Here is a 21,151-nt window from a genome sequence, read left to right as displayed (position 1 = left end):
GTGTAAACCCGAGAGGGTGCTGATTGGCCAGGGATGCCTTTACCCTATGCAAAGGTGTTCACACCTTGGCTAGAGACTTAGGAGCAGCTTAAGGACTGCAATCCTGTGAAGCTGGGTCACAGAACAGTAGTATCTCATAACAAAGTACAAGGTATCTATGCAATGCTTGAGCAAGCCACCTTATATTTCTAAATAAATCTTTTCCTAAATGCATTTAGCTGCAGTGTCCATTATATTTCTTTTTTTCCACTGCACACAAAGTACACATGAAGAACTGTAAAAAAATAAAACCCATACCACAAATGATTTTGTCACTCACTATCCCCCAGGCACCTCCACAATAAACATATGCAGATCCCCAGGTCTAGAAACTCTTTTAAGCTGAGATAGGCTTGCTGGGTCTAGTAAGGTGTTTGCTTCAGGAGCAAATAATGTACAATGAGTGACAAAGACCTTTCCTGAAGACCTATGTGGGGAAAAGGGGTGAGGGGAACAGAGCACCCATGAAGGATCATAGAGGGGCAAAAAAACAAGGGGAGAAGGAGTGGAGTGGCAATTTGGGGAAAGACACTGGGTACCTTCAGACTGTCAGCCACAGCTGTGATTCTAGCATACAGCTTACTTTGCATTTAGAAAGTTATGAGGAGTCAGACTATCTTTGGCAGCTTCCTCCACCTCAGGAGAGTTCCTATCTTGTATATCATTTCACATGTTCAGTCTCATATCTGCAGTTCAGCAGCCAGGACATTATTCAAACATGACATAGCACAGGAGCACACTTTTGCACTCCAAGTTAATTAATCAAATCTGGAGCAAGTCCCCCTCCTTGGTTCCATACTAAACAACTAATGGCACAAACTCAATTTGATGTATGGTTCTAGGGATTTCTTTATTCATTTATTTGTGTGTGCTACTTGGCTTGGAGTTCCTGTGGATTTGGATCATAGCTCTAAATCATGCCTCCTAATTCTGAATGTTATATACTTGGCTATATTTAGGTGGGCTTCTTACTGTGGCCTCGCTAGCTCTTGCACCTTAATAAAAAACAAAAGATTGAAATGGCAGTGCCCACTTCTCCCTCACACACATGCTTAAAAACAGGACCACCACCTTCTTCTGGCAGAGCTGTTCTGCCTTCAACAGCAGCATGATGGGCAAAAATCAAGCAGGGATAGGGCCTCAGATGATGATCGCAGGGTCCGCAACCACTCCAGAAGGATGCCATGGCTGATGGTATTGAAAGCCGCTGAGAGGTTGAAGAGAATTGACAGGCACACATTTCCCCTGTCTCTCTCTTGACAGAGGTCATCATACATTCAGCATCCTATCCATCACGGGCATGTGTCCCTTGGAAGGTGGCTCAGATAGAAACATGGCCCTCAGGCTGAAAAGGTCCCCTCTTTCTGTTGTCGCAGTAAGATTCCTGCAATGAACAAAGACTTGATGGCCCTTTGAACTCTATAATTTGATTATCATGTTGTGGACTTGTGGTAGCATCTCTGCTTATAGCATTTAATGTCATTGGGTGGATCCCCCTGTAGAGTGTAATTGATCCCTGATCCTTTCATCCCACACTATTTTCCAGTCAAAAAGTACTCCTATATCCCCACTATTTGCGCTCAAAAGGTTTTGGGCCAACATCATGTTGACCTTAAAGAAAAAAAATATGCTGGAAGGTGTCTTAATGAAAACCAGTTTAGTGGCTGTTTTTTCCCTTTTTTATTTTGCTGTTTTTAAGTGTTTTATTTTTTAATTGTCACTAGATTGTTTCAAACATGCGCTGTGGTCTAAACCAATGAGTCTAGGGCTTGCCGATCAGAAGGTTCGTGGTTCGAATCCCTGCGAAGGTGGTGAGCTCCCATTGCTTGGTCCCAGCTTATGCCAACCTAGCAGTTCGATAGCACGTCAAAGTGCAAGTAGATAAATAGGTACCGCTCCAGTGGGAAGGTAAACGGCGTTTCCGTGTGCTGCTCTGGTTTCGCCAGAAGCGGCTTAGTCATGCTGGCCACATGACCCGGAAAAACAGTCTGCGGACAAACGTCAGCTCCCTCGGCCAGTAAAGCGAGATGAGCGCCGCAACCCCAGAGTCGTTCGCGACTGGACTTAACTGTCAGGGGTCCTTTACCTTTTTAGATTGTTTCAATTCCCGCAAGGAGCTGAAGGTGGCACACATTCTTCTCCCCCTCCCCATTTTATCTTCAAAAAAAACCCACCGCTGTGAGGTAGGCTAGGCTGAGGGAAGGCCACTGGCCCAAGGCCAACAGGTGAGCTTCATAGCTGAGTGGGGATTTGAACCCAGCTCCCCCAAGCTCTGGTCTGACATGCCAATCACCATTCCAGCTCATTCAGCTGTCCCTGCAGAAAGTTGAAGCTTATCTTCTGTATGGTTCTTAGCACATTGTTAAGAGAAGGGCCGATTTTTAAAAGGTGGTATTCATTACCTGTTAAGGGAAGAAAAGCATTGCATTCCAAAGCCCTGCCTTCAAGTCACCATCACCACCCCCATGCCAGATCCCTGCCTGTGTCTGTTCTGTCTCCTGTTCCTTCTGCCTCCATGCTGAGATGCTGATTGCCTGCAGTGCCTGAAAGACATATTTGCTGAGTCGTATTCTAGGGTGTAATTAAGGTTGACAAGAGGATTAGCATTTCCACCCTCTTCTGGGCTTTAACATGGCAGAGGCTTAAGTCTTTCCTAATGGCTCTATTAACCTGTAAAAGGCTGGGGTTGATGCAGTCTTTGGCTGGTGCGATTATGAAGACGTCTTTGGAAGAAACATTGTTCTTCCAAATACAAAGATTTACAATTACAGTAGTTTCTGAGGTCCTCTTCACCCACAAGAGCTAAGAGATTAGCAAGTATTGGGGCAGGGCCTTTTTTGTGGTGTCCCTGCATTCCTTGGAATAACCTCCTTGCTTCCCCTTTTTGCCCCATTGGGGCTTCTTCATTCCAGTCTGGTTCAATTTAGTGTCCTGCTAAACAGACTTTTCCTCTGCTGCTGCTTTCTTGTTTGTACTTTTAATGATCTGTACATAGCTTGTTCATAGCTTTTAATTGTATTGTTATGTGCCCTGTCTTTTGAAGCTATCTGCTTTGTGAGGGTTGTTTTTACCCTGCAACATGGGTCAGAAATCTATTAAATAATTTTTTTTTTTTGGGGGGCTGCAATCTCTTGAAGAAGGGGTGGACAATCTGTGGGCCTTCAGATATTGTGAGACTTCCAATTCCCATCAACCCCAGCCAGCAAGACCAGTGTTTGGAGTGATGGGAGCTGCAATCCAGCAACAACTGGAGGGCCACACAGTGGTGTAGTGTGGGGGGCACAGGGACGGTTGCCCCAGGCACAAAATTGCTAGGGCGGGGGGCAAAATTTCAACACCCAGTGCTGCCTCAATACAGCTGCTCACTTTTGTTGCTGAGCTCCATTGAAAATGATTTCTCCATGCAAACCAGGAAGTGACCCTCCCCCCAACAGTGGAACGACTCTTCTTTTCTTATCTCTGCAGCTGCAATCTCCTGGGTGATGTGGGTGCCATAAGGCAGTTGAATGTTCATGTGTCCTGCATCTGTTTCCCTTCCTCCCATCCCTCTCTCCGCAGCTCCAGGTGTTGGCAACCCACACTACACCACTAGGGCCACAGGTTCGTCACCTCTGTCTTAAAGTTTCCGAAGGCTCTAGGCTAGCTTAAGGAGACCTGAAACCTTTAGTCAAAGCCCCAATTCTACAGGACATAGAAGGACTACCCAGAATATGATGCGGAAGCTTTCTCAGCCTGAAGGCCACCTTCCAGGGGTCACTCATCAGAAGAGACAGAGGGCAGAGAAATAAATGTGAATTTCACCTTTGTCCACTAGTGCACACTCACACAATTCTTTCTGTCCTCTATCCAGGCAAGCAACAAGCATCACCAGAGTTCTGGGACACAGTCCAGCCAGGCAAGGAGGGTGCAAAGGTAAAGGAGATGTCCTAGGAAGGGTGTGTGTGGCTGAGGTAAGTGTATGGCTGCTGGAGAGTACCAAGGGCCACAAAGAGACCTCTGGAGGGCCACATTTAGCATCAGACCTGAGATTCCCTATCTCTGATATAGAAGGCAGGAGGACAAAAGATTCCATAGTGCATACATTGTCCTCCTCACCTCTGGGGAAAGCCAGGATGTCAACCTGTCATCTTCTCATCTATCAGCCATTGCCACGCTGACAGCAGACTGAAAAGGGAGGGGAAATGAAGCTGGCCTCAGGAGACACATGGACCAGCTGTTCAAATATCCAGGTGGAAAGAAGATAGCAGAGAAAGAAACAACTTGCCAATTATATCCAAATGTTGTTTTGAAGGTCACTGTACGTTCTTCTTGGAAGTATCCTTCTTGCCCTTTAACAGTGTAGCCAGGACATGGAAAGCCTCCAAAGGCTTTGTCTGGTAAAGGGGGGGATGTACAAATGTAATAACTAGCTCTATGATGAAGCTCTGGGAGGCTTCTAGCTGAGAAAAATACAGCAAAAGAATCCGACCAGAGAATTCTATTGGGTGGGTCCCTTTAATACAGGGATGGGGAACCTCCAGATGTTGTCTGACTTCAGCTCCTAGGATCCCTGATGACTGGCGATGCTGCTTGGAGCTGATGGGTGTTGGTATACTAAGAGGGCTACAGGTTCCCTATTCCAGCTCTGCAGGTCCTTATACTCTCACCACCTGCATCTTTACTCAGGCAGCACATACCTAATAGAGTTTCTGAACTGATTCGCTAAAGCAAGGGTAGAAAAGTTGTGGACTTCTGGCTGTTCTGGATGGGGAAGGGCCATAGCTCAGAATTAAAACATCTGTTCTGCATGCAGAAGGCCCCAGGTTCAGTCTTCAGATAGCGTTGGGAATGCCCCCCCATCTGAAACTTGGAAGAACCGCTGGCAATATGTAGAGATAGATGGCTCTGTATAAGTCAGCTGCCTATGTCCTTCCTACGTAGCTGGACCAAAACACCCACAGCTCTGATAACATGCTAGCTGGGGCTGAACGGAGTTCAACATCATCTGGAGGGCCATGGGTTAGCCACCTCTGTGCTAAAGAGTGTGGTGTAGTGTTTAGAGTGCTATAGTAGGGCCTGGGAGACCCAGGATCAGATCTCCACTCAGTCTTGAAGTCCAATGGGTAACCTTTGGGCTCTGTGTTCAGTTGCTAAATTCAGTAAACTCCCATGCTGGCATGTCCCAGGAGCAGGATGTGGAGGTTGTCCAACAAGAAGAGAAAACTGTGACTTCTTCTACAATTCACATGTAGGAAACCACAGAGATTTGTGGAAGCGGTTTGGTGCAGTGTTGGACTAGAACTTGACAGACCCAGGTTCAAATCACTCCCTTAGCCATAAAGTTCACTGTGGGACCATGGGCAGTCTCTTTCTCAGCCTATCCCACCTCACAGCATTGCCTTGAGCAAACTGGAGGAAAGGCAGGATATAAATGCCGAAAAAAGAAGTAAATATCACAGGAAGGGCAAGAAAATGCAGGAATATGATGGAGACATGTATGTGTATATATAATTTTATGCATAAAAAGTATGCATGTGTCAAAAGCTGTGAGTGCATGTATGTTTAAGGATACTTGGGCTATGTATTTGTTGGGAGAGGGATGAGAGACCCAAAATAGGAACTGAGTTTGAAAGCCCTTTCTCTGGCCGGTGCTGACATCCATCTTGATGACAAATAGCATTTGGTTTGGTTTTAGGGTTTTAATCAAAGCAATGACTGCTGGAGAGACAAGGGAAAGGAGGGAAATTGATTGGAATACAAGACTGGAAAGAAAAGAAGAAAGCTCCCCCCTTTAGGTCTTCAGAAATGCACTAGATGGCTCCATGCCTGAGCTGTCTGCTTGTCTGTCAGACTTCCCCAGGTGGACCTGAAGCAGAAAGGTTTGTTAGGAGTTGTAATAGTACAGTGATGAATAGCATGCAGATTTTGCCTTCCAGTCAAGCATACTGAATACAGGCCCATGGAGGTGTTCAGTGTAGGATTGGCTCTCTCTGGGTAGAGCAGTCAACATCCTCATATGGCAAATACATCAGAAAGTCCATATGGCTGAGTGGCACCCTCAGTCGCAAGGCGGAGGGAGGCAGAAGATCAGAGAGATATCCAAGAGAAATGCAGAAGGCAAAGATGATTGGCTACAAAGAGATTAGGGAGACCTTGTAATGTGGACTAAGGTGCTTAGCCTTTGAAAGGCTCATCTAAGGATTAAAATAGGTAATTCTTTTTCCCTGAGTGGCTTCCCTGCACACAAGAGAAGCTGCTTGTGAAGGACCAGCACTGTGCAGGATCAGACCCTCCTGCTTAACAGCCAATAAGCAGGAAAATCTGATCCCGCATAGTGCTGTTTCAGGAAGGAGGAAAGGCCTGGCAGTGGTGGGAAGAAAGAGAGGCCTGGAAACTAGCCTTCCAATCTACAAAATTGTTATTTATTACCAAAGAACCAGATCTGACACTTTTGGGGTATGGAGAGGGGAACCAATGTTGGTGCTACCTTATGCAAGTTCTCTTGAGTTGTGCAAATGGTAGTATTAAATGTGGCTTCACCAAATCTGACTAAAAAAAATGGTGGTCAGGAACACAGACAATCTAAATCACATTGGGTTCAGTGTTTCTCAATATTAAAACTCTGAATTCCTTTCAAAAATGTTGTCAGCTTCACACATTCAAAGTTCTGACACTGAGTCTTTAGAATTTGAATCAGAGGGCCTGAACTTTCTTTGAAAATGCTGAGTTCAGGCACGGCCAAGGTGGCTTCTAAGCCAGAAAGTGGAACTGAATCAATTTTTCTAACATGGGCATTGCTTTTTTACAAGCAGTTGGTTTGTCAGATTAGCAGCACCTTTTGTTGCTCTTCTCTGCCACTGTTAGGCTGGACTGCGCTCTCAAGGATCCTGCTTACCCAAGCTCTCGTTTGACATCATGACCCCAGTTAATGCACTAGCTGTCTCCTCACATTATCTTCCCCAGAGCTGATGGGGTTTGGGGAGCTGGAATGCTGACTGTGATAGGTTGTGTCTGCTCCGCAGATGACATAGTTCCTGGGCGACGCTTCTCACAAGGAGCTGTTTGGGTCTGCCTTGTCATCTTCAGTTAGCTGCTCACTTGGATTGCATATGCTCCCCCATCCCAGGTCAATACCTACCTTTGGATAAAGGCACACAGACCCTTTGGAAGCCATGAACTACTGTGTGTCAGAAGGATACTTGTCCCTACTATACAGATATGACTTTCATCTTCAGGAACTCTCACTTCCTTGGCTGGAGCCTTCCTGATGTTCGGTGATTTCTTTGGCTTTTGACACTTACCTGTAGGGAAGGCATTGTGACACAAGCTGATCCTTCTTCTTGTTCCCAGTGAACCAGATTGCCAGCACACACACGCAACAGAGGAGGCTGTTAGAGGCATTGTCATATGCTTAGATATAAACTCAGATTATGATTCATGTTTCTGAAGCTCACAGTGGCTGGTGGAGTGAATTCTGGGAGCATACCATGCACGGGGAATGCTAAAAGTGCTTCTGCTATCATGGTTGTATTCAAAATATGAGGGCTATTTCTCTCTAGGTTTGCATTCCCATAGGAAAGTATCAGCTAAGGTTCTGTATGTGCTGTGTTGTGATCTTTAGTTTCATGCTATGCTGGGGGTTTGATAGCTAGTCAGGTGGCTTTCCTATGACTGATGCGAAATATCACAAATCAGCCCCCCTCTTCGTTGTCATTTCAAGTGTTCGCAGAACTAGGATGCGGATTGCAAACCAGCACAGGTAAACATTCCTCTATCTCATCATTCTTCCAGCTGTTTACAAGGCTGTAGGGGCAGTTCTATAGCAGTTCCACCCTGTAGGTGGCAAAGCCATGACAGGGGAAGATGGGAATGGTAGTCAAACAACACCGGGGTGGTGGGGGTGGCGGCACAGGGTTCCCACTCCTGCTTTAGGACAACAAATCCTTAGCCATTTTGGCAACTGAAGTTCTATGTTGATTGTTCTCCCATGGTCTAGGACAGTGTTTCCCAATCTTTTTCTGACAGTGGCCCCCTTTTGATCTTGTTTCCATTATGATAGGAACATAATGAAGTCTGGTGTAGTGGTTAAGAGCGGTAGTCTCCTAATCTGGGGAACCGGGTTCGCGTCTCCGATCCTCCACATGCAGCTGCTGGGTGACCTTGGGCCAGTCACACTTCTTTGAAGTCTCTCAGCCCCACTCACCTCACAGAGTGTTTGTTGTGGGGGAGGAAGGGAAAGGAGAATGTTAGCCGCTTTGAGACTCTTTAAAGGGAGTGAAAGGCGGGATATCAAATCCAAACTCTTCTTCTTCTTCTAAAGCAGAAAAACATATAATCATGGAGCTGCAAGGGACCCCACGGGTCAACTTTTCTAGTGCAACCCCCTGCAGTGTAGGAAACTCAGCTAAAGCATCCATGACAGGTGGCCATCCAACCTCTGCTTAGAAACCTCCAAGGAAGGAGAGTCCAGAACTGTCAGGAAAAAGCAGCAATGCAAAAGCCAGCTGCAGGTGGCTGGAATGCAAAACAGGATGTTGTGGTCTGGAACTGTACTAGTGGAGAAAGGGGGCAGTCCATTCTCCGTACTGAGCACCGGATGTTAGCTCAGAGTGTCATCTGACCTGTACTGGAAGTACAGGGGCGAAATTGTGACTCCACTGCCGGAGTCTGAAGGGTACAGACACGTTTCTCTGTACTGCTGAAATGACAGGAATAAAGACATGTAAATAGGACTCCTGTCTGTCTTTCTTCCCCTCCCTGGGGGAATGCAGGGAGGGAGAAGGAGGAGGGTGTGTTCTCCTCACGTCTGAGGAGGATCACCGATTTGTGACCTTGCCTGCCAGGAGACGCAGACGGGAAGGTCAACAAGTATCTCAGTCGGTTGCCTGGAGAATGAGGCCAGTTACCTCTGACTGCGAGCTGAGATACTGACTTCCTCCTGAGGAAGATCCATCTTCCATGTATTACTAAAGGTAAACAACACTTATTTGACCCTAGTTATTTGACACAGAAGGGGGAAACCTATAAATACAGTCCAAAAGGTATATATGGGAGAATTTTAAAAAGCAAGTGGTCCCCACTGACCTGGTGCAAAAAGATCTTGTCATCTGGAGGAGCCCTGGCTGCCTAAATGAAACACTATAGCCCCCCCCCACTGGGAGTAAGGCCCACTGAACTCAGTGTGGCTTTCTTCCAAGTAGACACTTCATTATTTACTAGATGCAAATCTGCAGCACCAAACGACCCTGCTCGGCTAAGCGCTGGGGTGGATTTCACCCCAAGCCTTGCAGAGCTGGGACACCCCTTCCGATGGCCCCTGTGCCCTTCAGAAACATCCAAAGGCCCTGATCCAAAGGGCTCTGGGGTGGGTTGCACCCTGCACCCTGCAGGGTTAGTCCCAGGCTGGCCAGCACTGGCCGCAGCAACAATCAGCTCCGGCTTGCCCAGCCCTACTCATTGCCACCCCACCACCACACTTACCTAACCTGGTGGTTCTGGATTGCAGGCTCTACTGGCCAAAATGGGAGCCTCAGAGATCTCCCTCTCCCAACAGAAACAAACCAGGGCTGCTCCAAGAAAATGCACATGGCAAAAAGGAGCACTAGGCCATGGTGGGCAGCCTCCTTACCCGCTTGTGATTGGCCAAGCGGATAGCCAGCCAATCAGGATTATTTTTCTTCGCTTCTCACTTCCCTCTGTGGCCCCCTAAAATAATAAATAAATAAATAAATAAATAAATAGTTATTATTTATACCCCGCCCATCTGGCTGGGTTTCCCCAACCACTCTGGGCGGCTTCCAACAAACACTAAAATAGCCTCTTGCTGTGCCCCATTCACACATTTTTCACCTGTGGCCCCTTAGAATATCCCGGGGCCCTGATTGTGAAATGCTGGTCTAGAACTAAGTGTGAGCTCTTTGCTACAACCGAAACACTTGGACACCTGTATCCATTCTTAAATTGTATTATCTGGCCACTGTGCTTTAAGCAGTTATTAATGCACACATGTCTTCCATGGAATTAATAGGAACTGTAGCATTAGAAAATGCAGGAGATGCAATGTAAGATTCAGATATAGCACTCCTGACAAACAGTCATCCAGCCTGTGCTCAGGTAATACCACCCACCAGATGAGAGCCTACAGCCTCCCAGGACAGTTTGTTCTACAGCTTAGAAAAGCACTGAGAAAATAGTCAAAAGGATAAGACCCCCCTCCTTCTCCCCCTTCCCTCCTGTCTTCCCTTTAAACACGTAGCCTTCCAAGCATAATGTTCAATAGAAGTGTGGAAAAGATGCACACAAATGTGTGTCATGTTTAATGTGACTCTAATACCCTTGGCCACTTACAGATTGCTCTGGCGCATGGGAGACATAAGTTTCATCGCTGGTTGCGGTGACTCCTCTCAGTGCTGCTTCCTCACAGCTGCGAGTCTCTGGCATTAGAAATATTTCCACTTCAACATGCAGGGAATTATTGCCATGCTACTGGACAGCCATTCACTTCCAGGCTCCACTTGTGACAGGCGTTGCTGCTGCTCAGATTGTGCATATCCAGTGATAATGCTTAAGGAGCACACAAGGGAACCTGGGCAAACACAACTGCCCTCTGGCAGGCTCTCCTCCAGTTGATTTTCTAGAGGGACCCTGATATCTGAGATTAGCATCCCTCTCCTGAACTCCTTTCCCGTTCTCTTGGCTGGGTGAGCAATGTACTTGCTGCCCCTCAGGAGACGCAGTGAATGCGCTGAATCCACTTATAAAAAATGATCTTAATAAAGCTCCCAGCCACACAATTTTGCCTGCTGGTAAGATCAGGGCATGGGTTTTTGAAAAGCGCTTTCTGGAAAATTTTCTCCAGCAGCACAGCTTGTGCTTACAATGTCAACGATAGGTCCCACTGGCACTGGAAATGGATTGACCTTCGGTGCAAAGAGAGCAAAACCATTTCCATGGTTTATTTCAGAAAGCATTAAGCAGGCAGTGGAGTGAGATGTGGTCTGCGGGATCATACAGGGCACTTTAAAGTTGTCTTTCATTTCATTGAAAACAAAAGTGAGTCCTGGGTCAAGAAGCTGGTGTGTGTGTGTGTGTGTATGTGTGTGTGGTGTTCAGCCCCCTCCCCCTCCCATACAAACTGACAGCAACTCAGAAAGTTCAGGCGGCTTGGTACTGAAGATTTGTTTGTAAAATAACAATTGCTTAGAAAGCTCCAACTTGCTACCATCTACTATTTGAAGGAGGCAGGTGCTTTTCTCCCCATCTCACCAAATTGCCCTCCTCTCTGTTGTTTCAACAGATTTTTTTTAAGCCCTTGGTTGGCTCACTTCTCATCCACACAGACAGAAGAAGCACACCATGTACCATCTGTGGATAGAGAATCTTTGGGTTTATATTGGAAGACAGCTTTAAATTTCCCCTGGGGTGAAAGTGAGAGCTGGCCATAGTAAGTAATGGAGAAAGTCAGAATTTTAACATGGTTGTGATTGGGCACCAGTGTGTCCACACACAACAACACATACATACACACACAAAGATAGCAGCGGAGACATGAGGTGGTGTTTTTTTTAAAAAAAGAAAACCACAGGTCTTATTTCACGTGAAAAGTTTATTTTTAAAGCAGTTAAAAAATCACCTGATCAATGCAAATTCCAATGCAAACACAGTCTGTTATCTCTATATTTCATATCAGGGGAGGAAGGTTATGGCTAAGAGAGAATGACTTATGACAGCCTTGCAATGTGGTCCCCATTTTTATTCTTGGGTGACAAGTTGTACCGGTCCACATTCCTTCTCCTACACAACTATTACCAGCACACACACATGCTTTCCTCCTAGTCAGCCTATATTATTTGCTGCTGTAATTGAAAACCTAGTGTGAAGTGCTTAAAACTAAAAGTTTCCTTGTGAAGTAACAAAGGCTCTGTGACTAATGCAACAGTTTTGCGATTAGCCTCCTCCAGCTTAGGCTATGTAGTGCTTTCAAATGGCAGCACATTGTGTCCAGACTGAACCAGCATTGATGTGTACCAAGATATGGATTTTGTAAGGGGCTTCATGACCTTGACTAGAAGCCCACAGGGTGCAGTGGAGTGAGGAAAGCTAAAAAACCAGTACAGTGCTTCAGCACCACCTTCCTATCCTGCTCCTAACAAGGAGCCCACAGGGTACAAATGGGACAAGGTACACTGGAAGGACAGATTGTGAAGCTGAGGCTCCAATACTTTGGCCACCTCATGAGAAGAGAAGACTCCCTGGAAAAGACCCTGATGTTGGGAAAGGTGGAGGGCACAAGAAGAAGGGGACGACGGAGGAGGAGATGGTTGGACAGTGTTCTCGAAGCTACCAGCATGAGTTTGACCAAACTGCGGGAGGCAGTGGAAGACAGAAGTGCCTGGCGTGCTCTGGTCCATGGGGTCACGAAGAGTCGGACACGACTAAATGACTAAACAACAACAACACAGGTAACTGCAGCACCATGGAAAGCTCCCAGTGAACCACTTCCTCCAACATCACCTCCCTATCCTGGTCTTGAAGAACACCACTCAGGACAATAGGGACAAGGGATGCGGGTGGCACTGTGGGTTAAACCACAGAGCCTAGGGCTTGCTGATCAGAAGGTCGGCAGTGCCGCAACCCCAGAGTCGTCTGCGACTGGACCTAATGGTCAGGGGTCCCTTTACCTTTTAGGTTGGTAACTGCAGGACCATGGAAAGCTCCAAGAGAGCAATTTCCTTCAACGCCACCTGCCTTATTCTGGTCTTGGCAAGGAGCACACAGAGCCCAACAAGGAGCCCACATATGGGAATAAATAGTGAGCATCATGGAAACCTGGTGGAGTGGAGAGAACACATGGGGCAACCTTTTTTCAGGATATAAACTCTATAGGAAGGACAGGGAGATGGTGTTACTCTATATTAAAGAAGGCATCGAGTCCAGCAAGCTAGAGATGCCCAAAGCGGCATACTCCTGCACAAAACTATTGCAGGTGGTGTTTCCAGCCCCCAATAGTATTATAGTACTGTACTGGGATTGTGCTACCGTCCCCCTAATCAAAACACTCAGGGAGATATTGAGATCAAGGAAGCATCGAAAATATGATATATTGTAGCAATGGGTGACTTCAACCACTCTCACATAGACTGGCTATATATGTGTTCCAGTCATGACAAAGAGGTGAAATTTATAATGACCATAACCAAAGTTGCTGCCGAAATTGACCATAGTGGTGGCAACCATGAGCCTAATCTTGAGTGGTTCCCAGGACCTGGTGCAAGATGTCAGTGTCGTTGAAGCAACTGGAAGCAGTGGCTATGGTGCTAATAAATTAAATAGTCAAGTAATTGGCCAGTTGCCACGACAACACAACATGCTTCCACTGGATTTCAAAAGAGGAAACTTTCTCTCTTTTCCACCTCACAGGTCTCTCTGAATCCCACATTGCTCCCCTTTCCCTCTCTGTAACTGGTAGTGGTATGTCTCCTGTCTCTATACCATCACATAATGGCTGGATCCAATTCCCTCACTTTCAGAGGAGTGATACAGAGATTGTTCCATCCCCACCCCAATGCTTGATGGGCTTAGATGTTCCAACAACAGTGAGAAAGGACCATACAGGTACTCAATTGCTATTTGGAATTTCCCCAGATAAGTGACTTGTGGTCAACCTGCAGGTCTTAAGTAGTGCCGGTTGTTCCCAAACACTTAGCATCCAAGAAACAGAAAGCTTTCCTTTCATACGTCTGACCCCTTGTGGATCTGTGAGTACACTACTTCATACCGTCATTTTCTGTGGGTTGATACTCCTGTTTATTGTTGATTTTTAATGCAGCCTTACAGCAGTGAAGGGAAACAGGGCATTAACTCAAATTTACAGATAATTCTAGTGAATGCCTTATTACAGGATGTTCCAGCCCATTTATAGTTGAGCTGGTATGATTTGTTATTATTTATTTAAAGTATTCATGAATCGCCATTCTGCCCACAAGGGGTCAGGCATATGAAAGGAAAGCTGAACTTTCTATTAGATCATGATCATTTCTTTCTCCCACACTGATAACAAATAGTTCTGTAGCACTTTAAAGATATTTATTATGGCACATTTTGTGGGCTGGAGTCCACTTCATCAGATCTTTTGTGTACATCAAGTACTCTACGAACTGACTAAATGTCCTCATTTCAATTTTCTCTCACTTTCTTTTCATCATTACCGTAGTGAATAATGCTTTATATATCCCAGATCACTCATATACAACAAAGAATGGCTGTTTATAATGGATACATGATTTAGCATGCAATTCTGTACTTGAGTGCTGGCTAAAGAACTATGGGATTTGGTGGAATCCCCTTATCATCAGTGGAACTATCCAGACATGCGAGGGGAACACTTTGCAGGCAGAACAGCTCTAGCAGAGAAAATACACTGGCAGTGAAATGACTGGAATGGAGTGGAGTTGAGGGCAGTAAGGAGTAAGAGTCAGTTGCTGCAGAGAAGTCAGCATGCCTTTCACGTGGGTGAGAGGTTTGCTTGGGCCAGTACAAGTACAAACAGTTGTTGGCACAGATGCTGCAGATTTCTCCCAGCTTCCCCCTTTGCAAGCGCATTAGTATGAAAATTAAAAGTTAACATTTCAGAATTGGGAGCTCTTTCCCAAGACCCCAATTAGCAAATCTTTTCATCCCCCAGGGCTACAATCTAATAATCAAAAAGCAAAACCAAGCCCCCCCAACCTGATTTGATGAATCAGGAGAACTGTTTTAACCATTTTTATCTTTTTTTGCTTTGCACGGTAATTAAACACTTCAATTGCAATTATTTTTGCAATTAGATTAGTCTGTAATTGTTATCTTAGGTAGCAGGCCTTTTCATTTTCTTTTTTTATTTGGGGGGTCAGAATGATTTCCCATGGACTAGAATGGGAAGAAACTTCACAGATATTTTGAAGTCCTGCCCTTCCTAATTGCTAAGGGACTGATGGGATCCATTATATCATACAGATGTTTCCAATAAGCTTCTTGCACCAGCACATTACCATTTCCTTGTAGTAGTAGGCATGAGATGCAATCCCTTTCCTTATGGGCTAAGCTGCATGCCCCATTATCTAAGCAACTTGTCTCACTGAGTAACAACAGTGCCTTGCCTTTATCGTGCATCCAGTCATCTATCCTACCCAGCATTTGACATCCAGCCTGTCTGTGACTCTGTCTCTTCCTTCTTGCCCTCCATACCTGTTTGCTTGATCTGGTCCCTGATACACACATCAGATTTGTGAACATCATTCAGCTCCTCCATGATAATATGACAGCAACAATCACAGATAACAGAGGCTCTCAAAGTGAACCATTCAAAGTGGGATCAGGTGTTAAACAGGGTTCTGTTATATCCCCAACTCTATTTATTATTTTCATTGCCATGACCCTACACTTTGTTGAAGGGAAGAAGGTATAGGGTTATAAAGGCCAGGACTAGCCGCCTGAGAAACAGTTTCTACGCTAATGCAATTCTGGTTCTAAATGCAGCATAAGGGGTCTCTGTAGTATAGTGTATTTTAAAATGGGGTTTTAGAGTTTTTAGGGGTTTTTGAATGTTTTATGTAGTTTTTATGTAGTTTTATGTAGTTTTGTGGTAGTTTTATGTAGTTTTTCAATTTCATTGTTCCGCAAGGGACAATGACAATAAAGATATCGTAATTGTAATCGTAATCGGAAACTCCCCACCAGAGTAGAAATCATATACTGAACATTGATGCCGAAATCCAGCATCACCTGAGCTCTGCAAGTGCAGCTTTCTCCCAATTGAAGTGCAGAGTGTTTCAGGGCTGGGACATTCGCAGGGAAACCAATATGTTTATTTACAAAGCTATTGTACTACCAACTTACTGTATGCTTGCGAAATGTGGACCACTTATAAATGCCATCTCCAACTCCTTGAAAGATTCCATCAATGGTGTCTCTGAAAATTTTTACATATCACTTAGGAAGACAGGCGAACCAATGCCGGTGTACTGGAAGAAGCAAAGATCACCAGTGTCAAAGCAATGATTCTTCAACATCAACTTTGTTGGACTGGTCATGTTGTGCAGATGCCTGATTATCGTCTTCCAAAGCAACTACTCTATTCTGAACTTTTAAATGGTGTAATGCTGTGTAATGCTGGTGGTCAACAAAAGAGGTTTAAAGACTCTCTCAAGGCAAATCTAAAAAAATGTAGTATAAACACTGACAACCGGGAAACACTGGCCTGCAGTTGGAGAACAGCCTTTACCAAAGGTGTTGCAGACTTTGAAGATGCTCAAAAACAGGATGAAAGGGAGAAACATGCTAAGAGGAAGATACGTTTGGCAAACCCTCACCATGATCAACTCCTGGCCAGAAACCTATGTCCCCACTGTGGAAGGATGTGTGGATCCAGAATTGGCCTCCACAGTCACTTACAGACTCACTGTTAAGACCCTGTTCATGGAAGACAATCTTACTTGGCTATGAGTGATCGCCAAAGAAGAAGACACACACCAACCTGTTCATGGCAATGTTTCTGGCCGATGTCCCCATCACCTTGTGCCAGACTCAAACTGAATCACAGTCTGTTGCAAGCTAGGCCCCAACCCTGACAACGTGTGAGTTATTTTTCTGTACCTTCATTCAATGGCTGCTGTAATATTTGAAAACATGGCACCACATGGACAGAGTCAACCACACAGATTTTCCCACACACTCATTACCCGATCAGGATTTGCAGGTGAGGGTTTGGTGGGAAGTACCCATGTGATTAAACCCTGCTAAATAACATGGACAGCACTGTAAGGTGAAGCCAGGGGAAAGAAGCTAAAGGCACCTTATGGATGAAAAGTCAGATACACACATCACAACAGGATCTATATTAAATTAGGCCTATTGAATCATAGAACCACAGAATTGTAGAGTTATCTAGTCCATCCCCCTTGCAATGCACGAATTACAACTAAAGAATAGAATAATAGTAAGTGATCAGATTCCATGTATACATGACCACAGACTTTTAGAGGATGCTAACCAGTGAGTCCTTCCCAAGGGCCATAACTCAGTGGGAGAGCATCTGCTTTGTATGTCAAAGGTCACAGGTTTATTCCCCGGCATCTCCAGGTAGAGCTGGGAATGTCCACAGCCCGAAACCATGGAGAACTGTTGCCAGTCAGTAGTGACAATACTCATCTAGATAGACAAGTGACAATACTCATCTAGATAGACAGCTGCTCATGTTCCTATGCTCTGCTAAGACCTGCCAGTCTAAAGGAACCATGTGGGTGGGGTAAAGATGAGACAAGGGCATGAGGAAATGTCTCGTTTTCCTTTGTGGTTACAATAGTGTAGGAGCCGAATCTTTACTTTTGAACTTTGGGCACAGAACATGCCACGTGACATCAAAAATAGCAGAATTAGCAGAGGAAGAGAAAGTGGGAAAATGTGATTCTCTTCATTGTGTTGCTACGCCCCATTCTAAAACAGCTCTATGAATTTTGACATTTCAACACTTCAATACAGCAGAAGGATGTCGAAAAGGAGATACTCCTGGTTCCAAAACTTGTACACACAACTGTTGCAGCTACTTTGATTAAGACAGTTCACTCAAATAAGATAGCTGATGATTCTGAGTTTAGACTACTTGCTTCGCTCACATCCATTCATTATGAAGTCAGTGAGCTGGTCTATCCAGTTTCAATGCAGCCTGTGGACTCAGGCTAAGAGGACAACTTCATGCATTGTGCTTTCCCTTTGAGAAATGATCCTCTACATAAAAAAGCATTAACACTCTGTGCAATTGTTAAGTATGTATTATATGAACTTGTGTGTATTTTGCAGTATGTCAGCAGGTGTCAAGAGAGTGTGGTCACATACTGCTAAAAGGAATTTGGAGAGATCCAAGAAGAACAAAACACTGAATTCCTATAAATCTCCTGGCAAAGAAAAAGAGATAAAAGTTGCAGTAGTTATATGAGAGATCCTTGCAGTATTCCCTCACATATTAAAAATTCCACCAGGTTATATAAAATCTGAGCTCTCATGCCTCGCTGTAGAAAAGAGCTTCGAGGTTTGTTCGATGGCAAAATTTACAACACATTCCCAAGAACTGACAAAACAAAATCCTCTTTCTTTCTCTTCCTGATTCATCAGAATTGTTTTTGTTCCATTGACAGTAAATTTTACAGTTTCTGGGAGACATGAGGAAATGTCTCGTTTTCCTTTGTGGAAATACACAATACTGCATCTCACATATTGAGCGAGCAGCGCCAGATTTGCGGAGAGTAAAAAATATGTATCTGGCAGGTAGGTGGCACTGCTAAGCCTTTCATTGCAAGTTTTTGCTCATGATTTCCAAACCTGAAAGCTGTCCATTACCATAATGTTCCCTCTTTAAAGCAGGACGGGGAACCTTTTTCACTCCAGGGGTCGCTTTCCCTCTGGACAACCTTCTGGGGACCCTATGCCAGCGGTAGGCAAAGCCAGAGGCAAAAGTGGGCATAACAGCGAGTGCAAATCTTACCTATGTACAGCAGATTAGTCCCCCCCCATTCCTCCCCAGCCAGGCAAGCAAGAAGCATTATCGAAGTTCAAGGACTCATTCTGCTCAGAAAACAAACAAACACTCAAGGGTGGTGCAAAAGAGGGCAGGTGAGTTGTGTGGCAGGAGAGGGGTGTGTGGCCTGGGAAAAAGCTCCAAGGGCCAGGTAGTGAGAGCTGAAGTGCTCCATTGGCCCTTCTGGCCTGAGTTTCCCCATCTCTGCTTTACAGCCACAAACATAATTCTGCACATGGTGGAAAGGCTCCCCACCACCCATCCCAATTCCAAGGAGATTTGGAACAGAGGCCACAGGCAGGGAAGAGGTACCAGTAAGCATCCCTGCTTGCTGCTGTTTCTCTGCACCAAATCCCCAACCTCACCTCCCTCCTCAGCTCCTTTTTTTTTAAAAAAAGGGTCCTCTTTGACAATTTGTCTATGAAATGTGTTGTTCATCCCTTGGGTTCTTATTTTAAATCACCTACTTTGTCAAAAGCCAGGTATAGCAGGTTTGCTAGATGCCCCCTGTCAATGTGTTGTTTATCACAATTCTGACATGCAGAGGGACCCTCCAGTAAAACATGTTGTTGACCTATGTTAACAACCTGAGGTATAAAAGAGCTCTTTTTTGTGCTCTTGCCAGAAAAGCCAGGCACATTGCTGCAGCCACTATCACATTTTTAGGTTGGTGGGCATATTATGCAAATGGACAGCTTTTACAGAGTCCACCCCCAGGTCCACCAAAATTGCTGGGCTCCATCTTTTGAATTAAACAGCTACCTTTGAAGGTGACTCATAAACCACAACTAATCCAGAATGCAGCCGCTAGACTGGTGGCTGGGAGTGGCTGCTGGGACCATATACCACTGGTCCTAAAGGATCTTCATTGGCTCCCAGTATGTTTCTGAGCACAATTCAAAGTTTTGGTGCTGACATTTAAAGCTCCAAATGACCTTGGCCCTGTATATCTGAAGGAGCATCTCCACCCCCATTGTTCTGCTCGGACACTGAGGTCCAGCGCCGAGGGCCTTCTGGCGATTCCCTCACTGTGAGAGGTAATATTACAGGGAACCAGGCAGAGGGCCTTCTCAGTAATGGGGCCCACCCTGTGGAACGCCCCCTATCAGATGTCAAGGAGATAAAGAATTACACAACTTTTAGAAGACATCTGAAAGCAGTCCTGTATTGGAAGATTTTTAATGTTTATATTTTTATTATGTTTTTAGATATGCTGCAAACCACCCAGCCAGATGGGTGGGCTAAAAATCAAATCAAATCAAATCAAATCTATTATTGTTGTTGTTATTGTTGTTATTGTTGTTATTATTATCAGCCTTTTTAAAAATTTCAAGAGCTGACAGTCATACTAGAAACTGTCATTCTTCTTCAGAGATTAGTCATTATGGTTCATTATTATCATTATGCAGATACCTTTTGAAAACTGTTTCTGTATGACAATTTACCCAACCACCACCATATCACATAGCACCCTTCTCCATTTTCTAGTTCCTCCTCAGCCTATCACGATGTCCATGCTTATCTCTAGAATGAGATTACATTCTCACTACAACCAACCAAAGAAAACTAATAAATCTTTAATAAAAATATATTATTATTATTTTTAAAAAGAATGAGATTACATGGTAGGAGTGGTCCATGAACACCATCTCTTCTGTTCTATTGCTTCAATAGCAGCTCAGTTTCTAATACTGTATATCTAATGCAAAATTGGCATGGTCATGGGTATCTGGTTGTTGGGTTGCAGAAGCAGAAAGGAAGAAAGCAGGCTACAAGCTGTATCTGCCCTCAAAGCACACACTGAGCAACTGGCCTCTGGGGTGAAAGCCTTGTGGCCATTCAGCAGGGTAAGAGTTCCATTCTTCATATCTTCAGAAGTTTTTTAATTAATCATATTTGAAATTTAAACACATCCTACACATTCCAAAGTGTATGGGATACTTTGTTCACACACCTTGTGTGCTCTTCAAATAGTGCTTGTTAAATAGCTATTTGGATATTGTCAGGGAACTGACATCGGAGCTAGAGGCGGAGGGAAGGCTCTCAAATGATGGTGGAGAAGGGCCCAGCAGGGAGAGAGGCAGCTCAACAGATGGGGAAGCAAATCAGCGCAACACCAGGGATAAAGGGGGGCAGATGGGGGAATCGGCGAGAGGGCTCCAGGACTCTTCACCAGCGGGGAGAGCACGGGTCCTCCGCTACCCACACCCTCCCTGCGCAGAAGACTTCCGCGCAGGGAGAGTAGGAGGAGACTTGGCGTCAAACAGCTTTTATGCTGGAAAAGGTTTAAGAAACGCCCACTGAAAGATTCTGCTAGCGACTGAGGCAGCCATGAAGTGAAGGGCTGTCCAGACAGAAAGGTTTAACCAGGCAACATAGCCAGGAGAGGCGGCAACTTACGCACGAGCAACTCATACTCATTGCAGATATTTTAGTAGAATTTTTTTTATCTTTGAAAATGGCATCCCATTGACACCAGCATCCCCATTCCACCCCAAAAATGCCTTCACACTCTACCATTCAAAAGTATCTGGGTGCAAAGTGTATGTCATCCTATCATGAAACATTAAAAGGTGAAATGCC

At 45.0% G+C, this 21,151-nt stretch overlaps 1 long non-coding RNA gene across 1 annotated transcript in view; it reads right to left on the bottom strand.

Moving 5' to 3' along the window:
• The window catches only part of LOC309527102, a 346,237-nt gene that overhangs the window by 214,103 nt on the left and 110,983 nt on the right, over positions 1-21,151 (bottom strand). The gene's annotated exons all lie outside the window — the stretch shown is intronic.

The sequence above is a fragment of the Podarcis vaucheri genome (genome assembly GCF_965113315.1).
Source record: "Podarcis vaucheri genome assembly, chromosome: 2".
NCBI classification, from domain to species: Eukaryota; Metazoa; Chordata; class Lepidosauria; order Squamata; family Lacertidae; genus Podarcis; species Podarcis vaucheri.
Note: the sequence above shows the minus strand (reverse complement) of the source record. Positions and strands in the feature narration are given on the sequence as shown.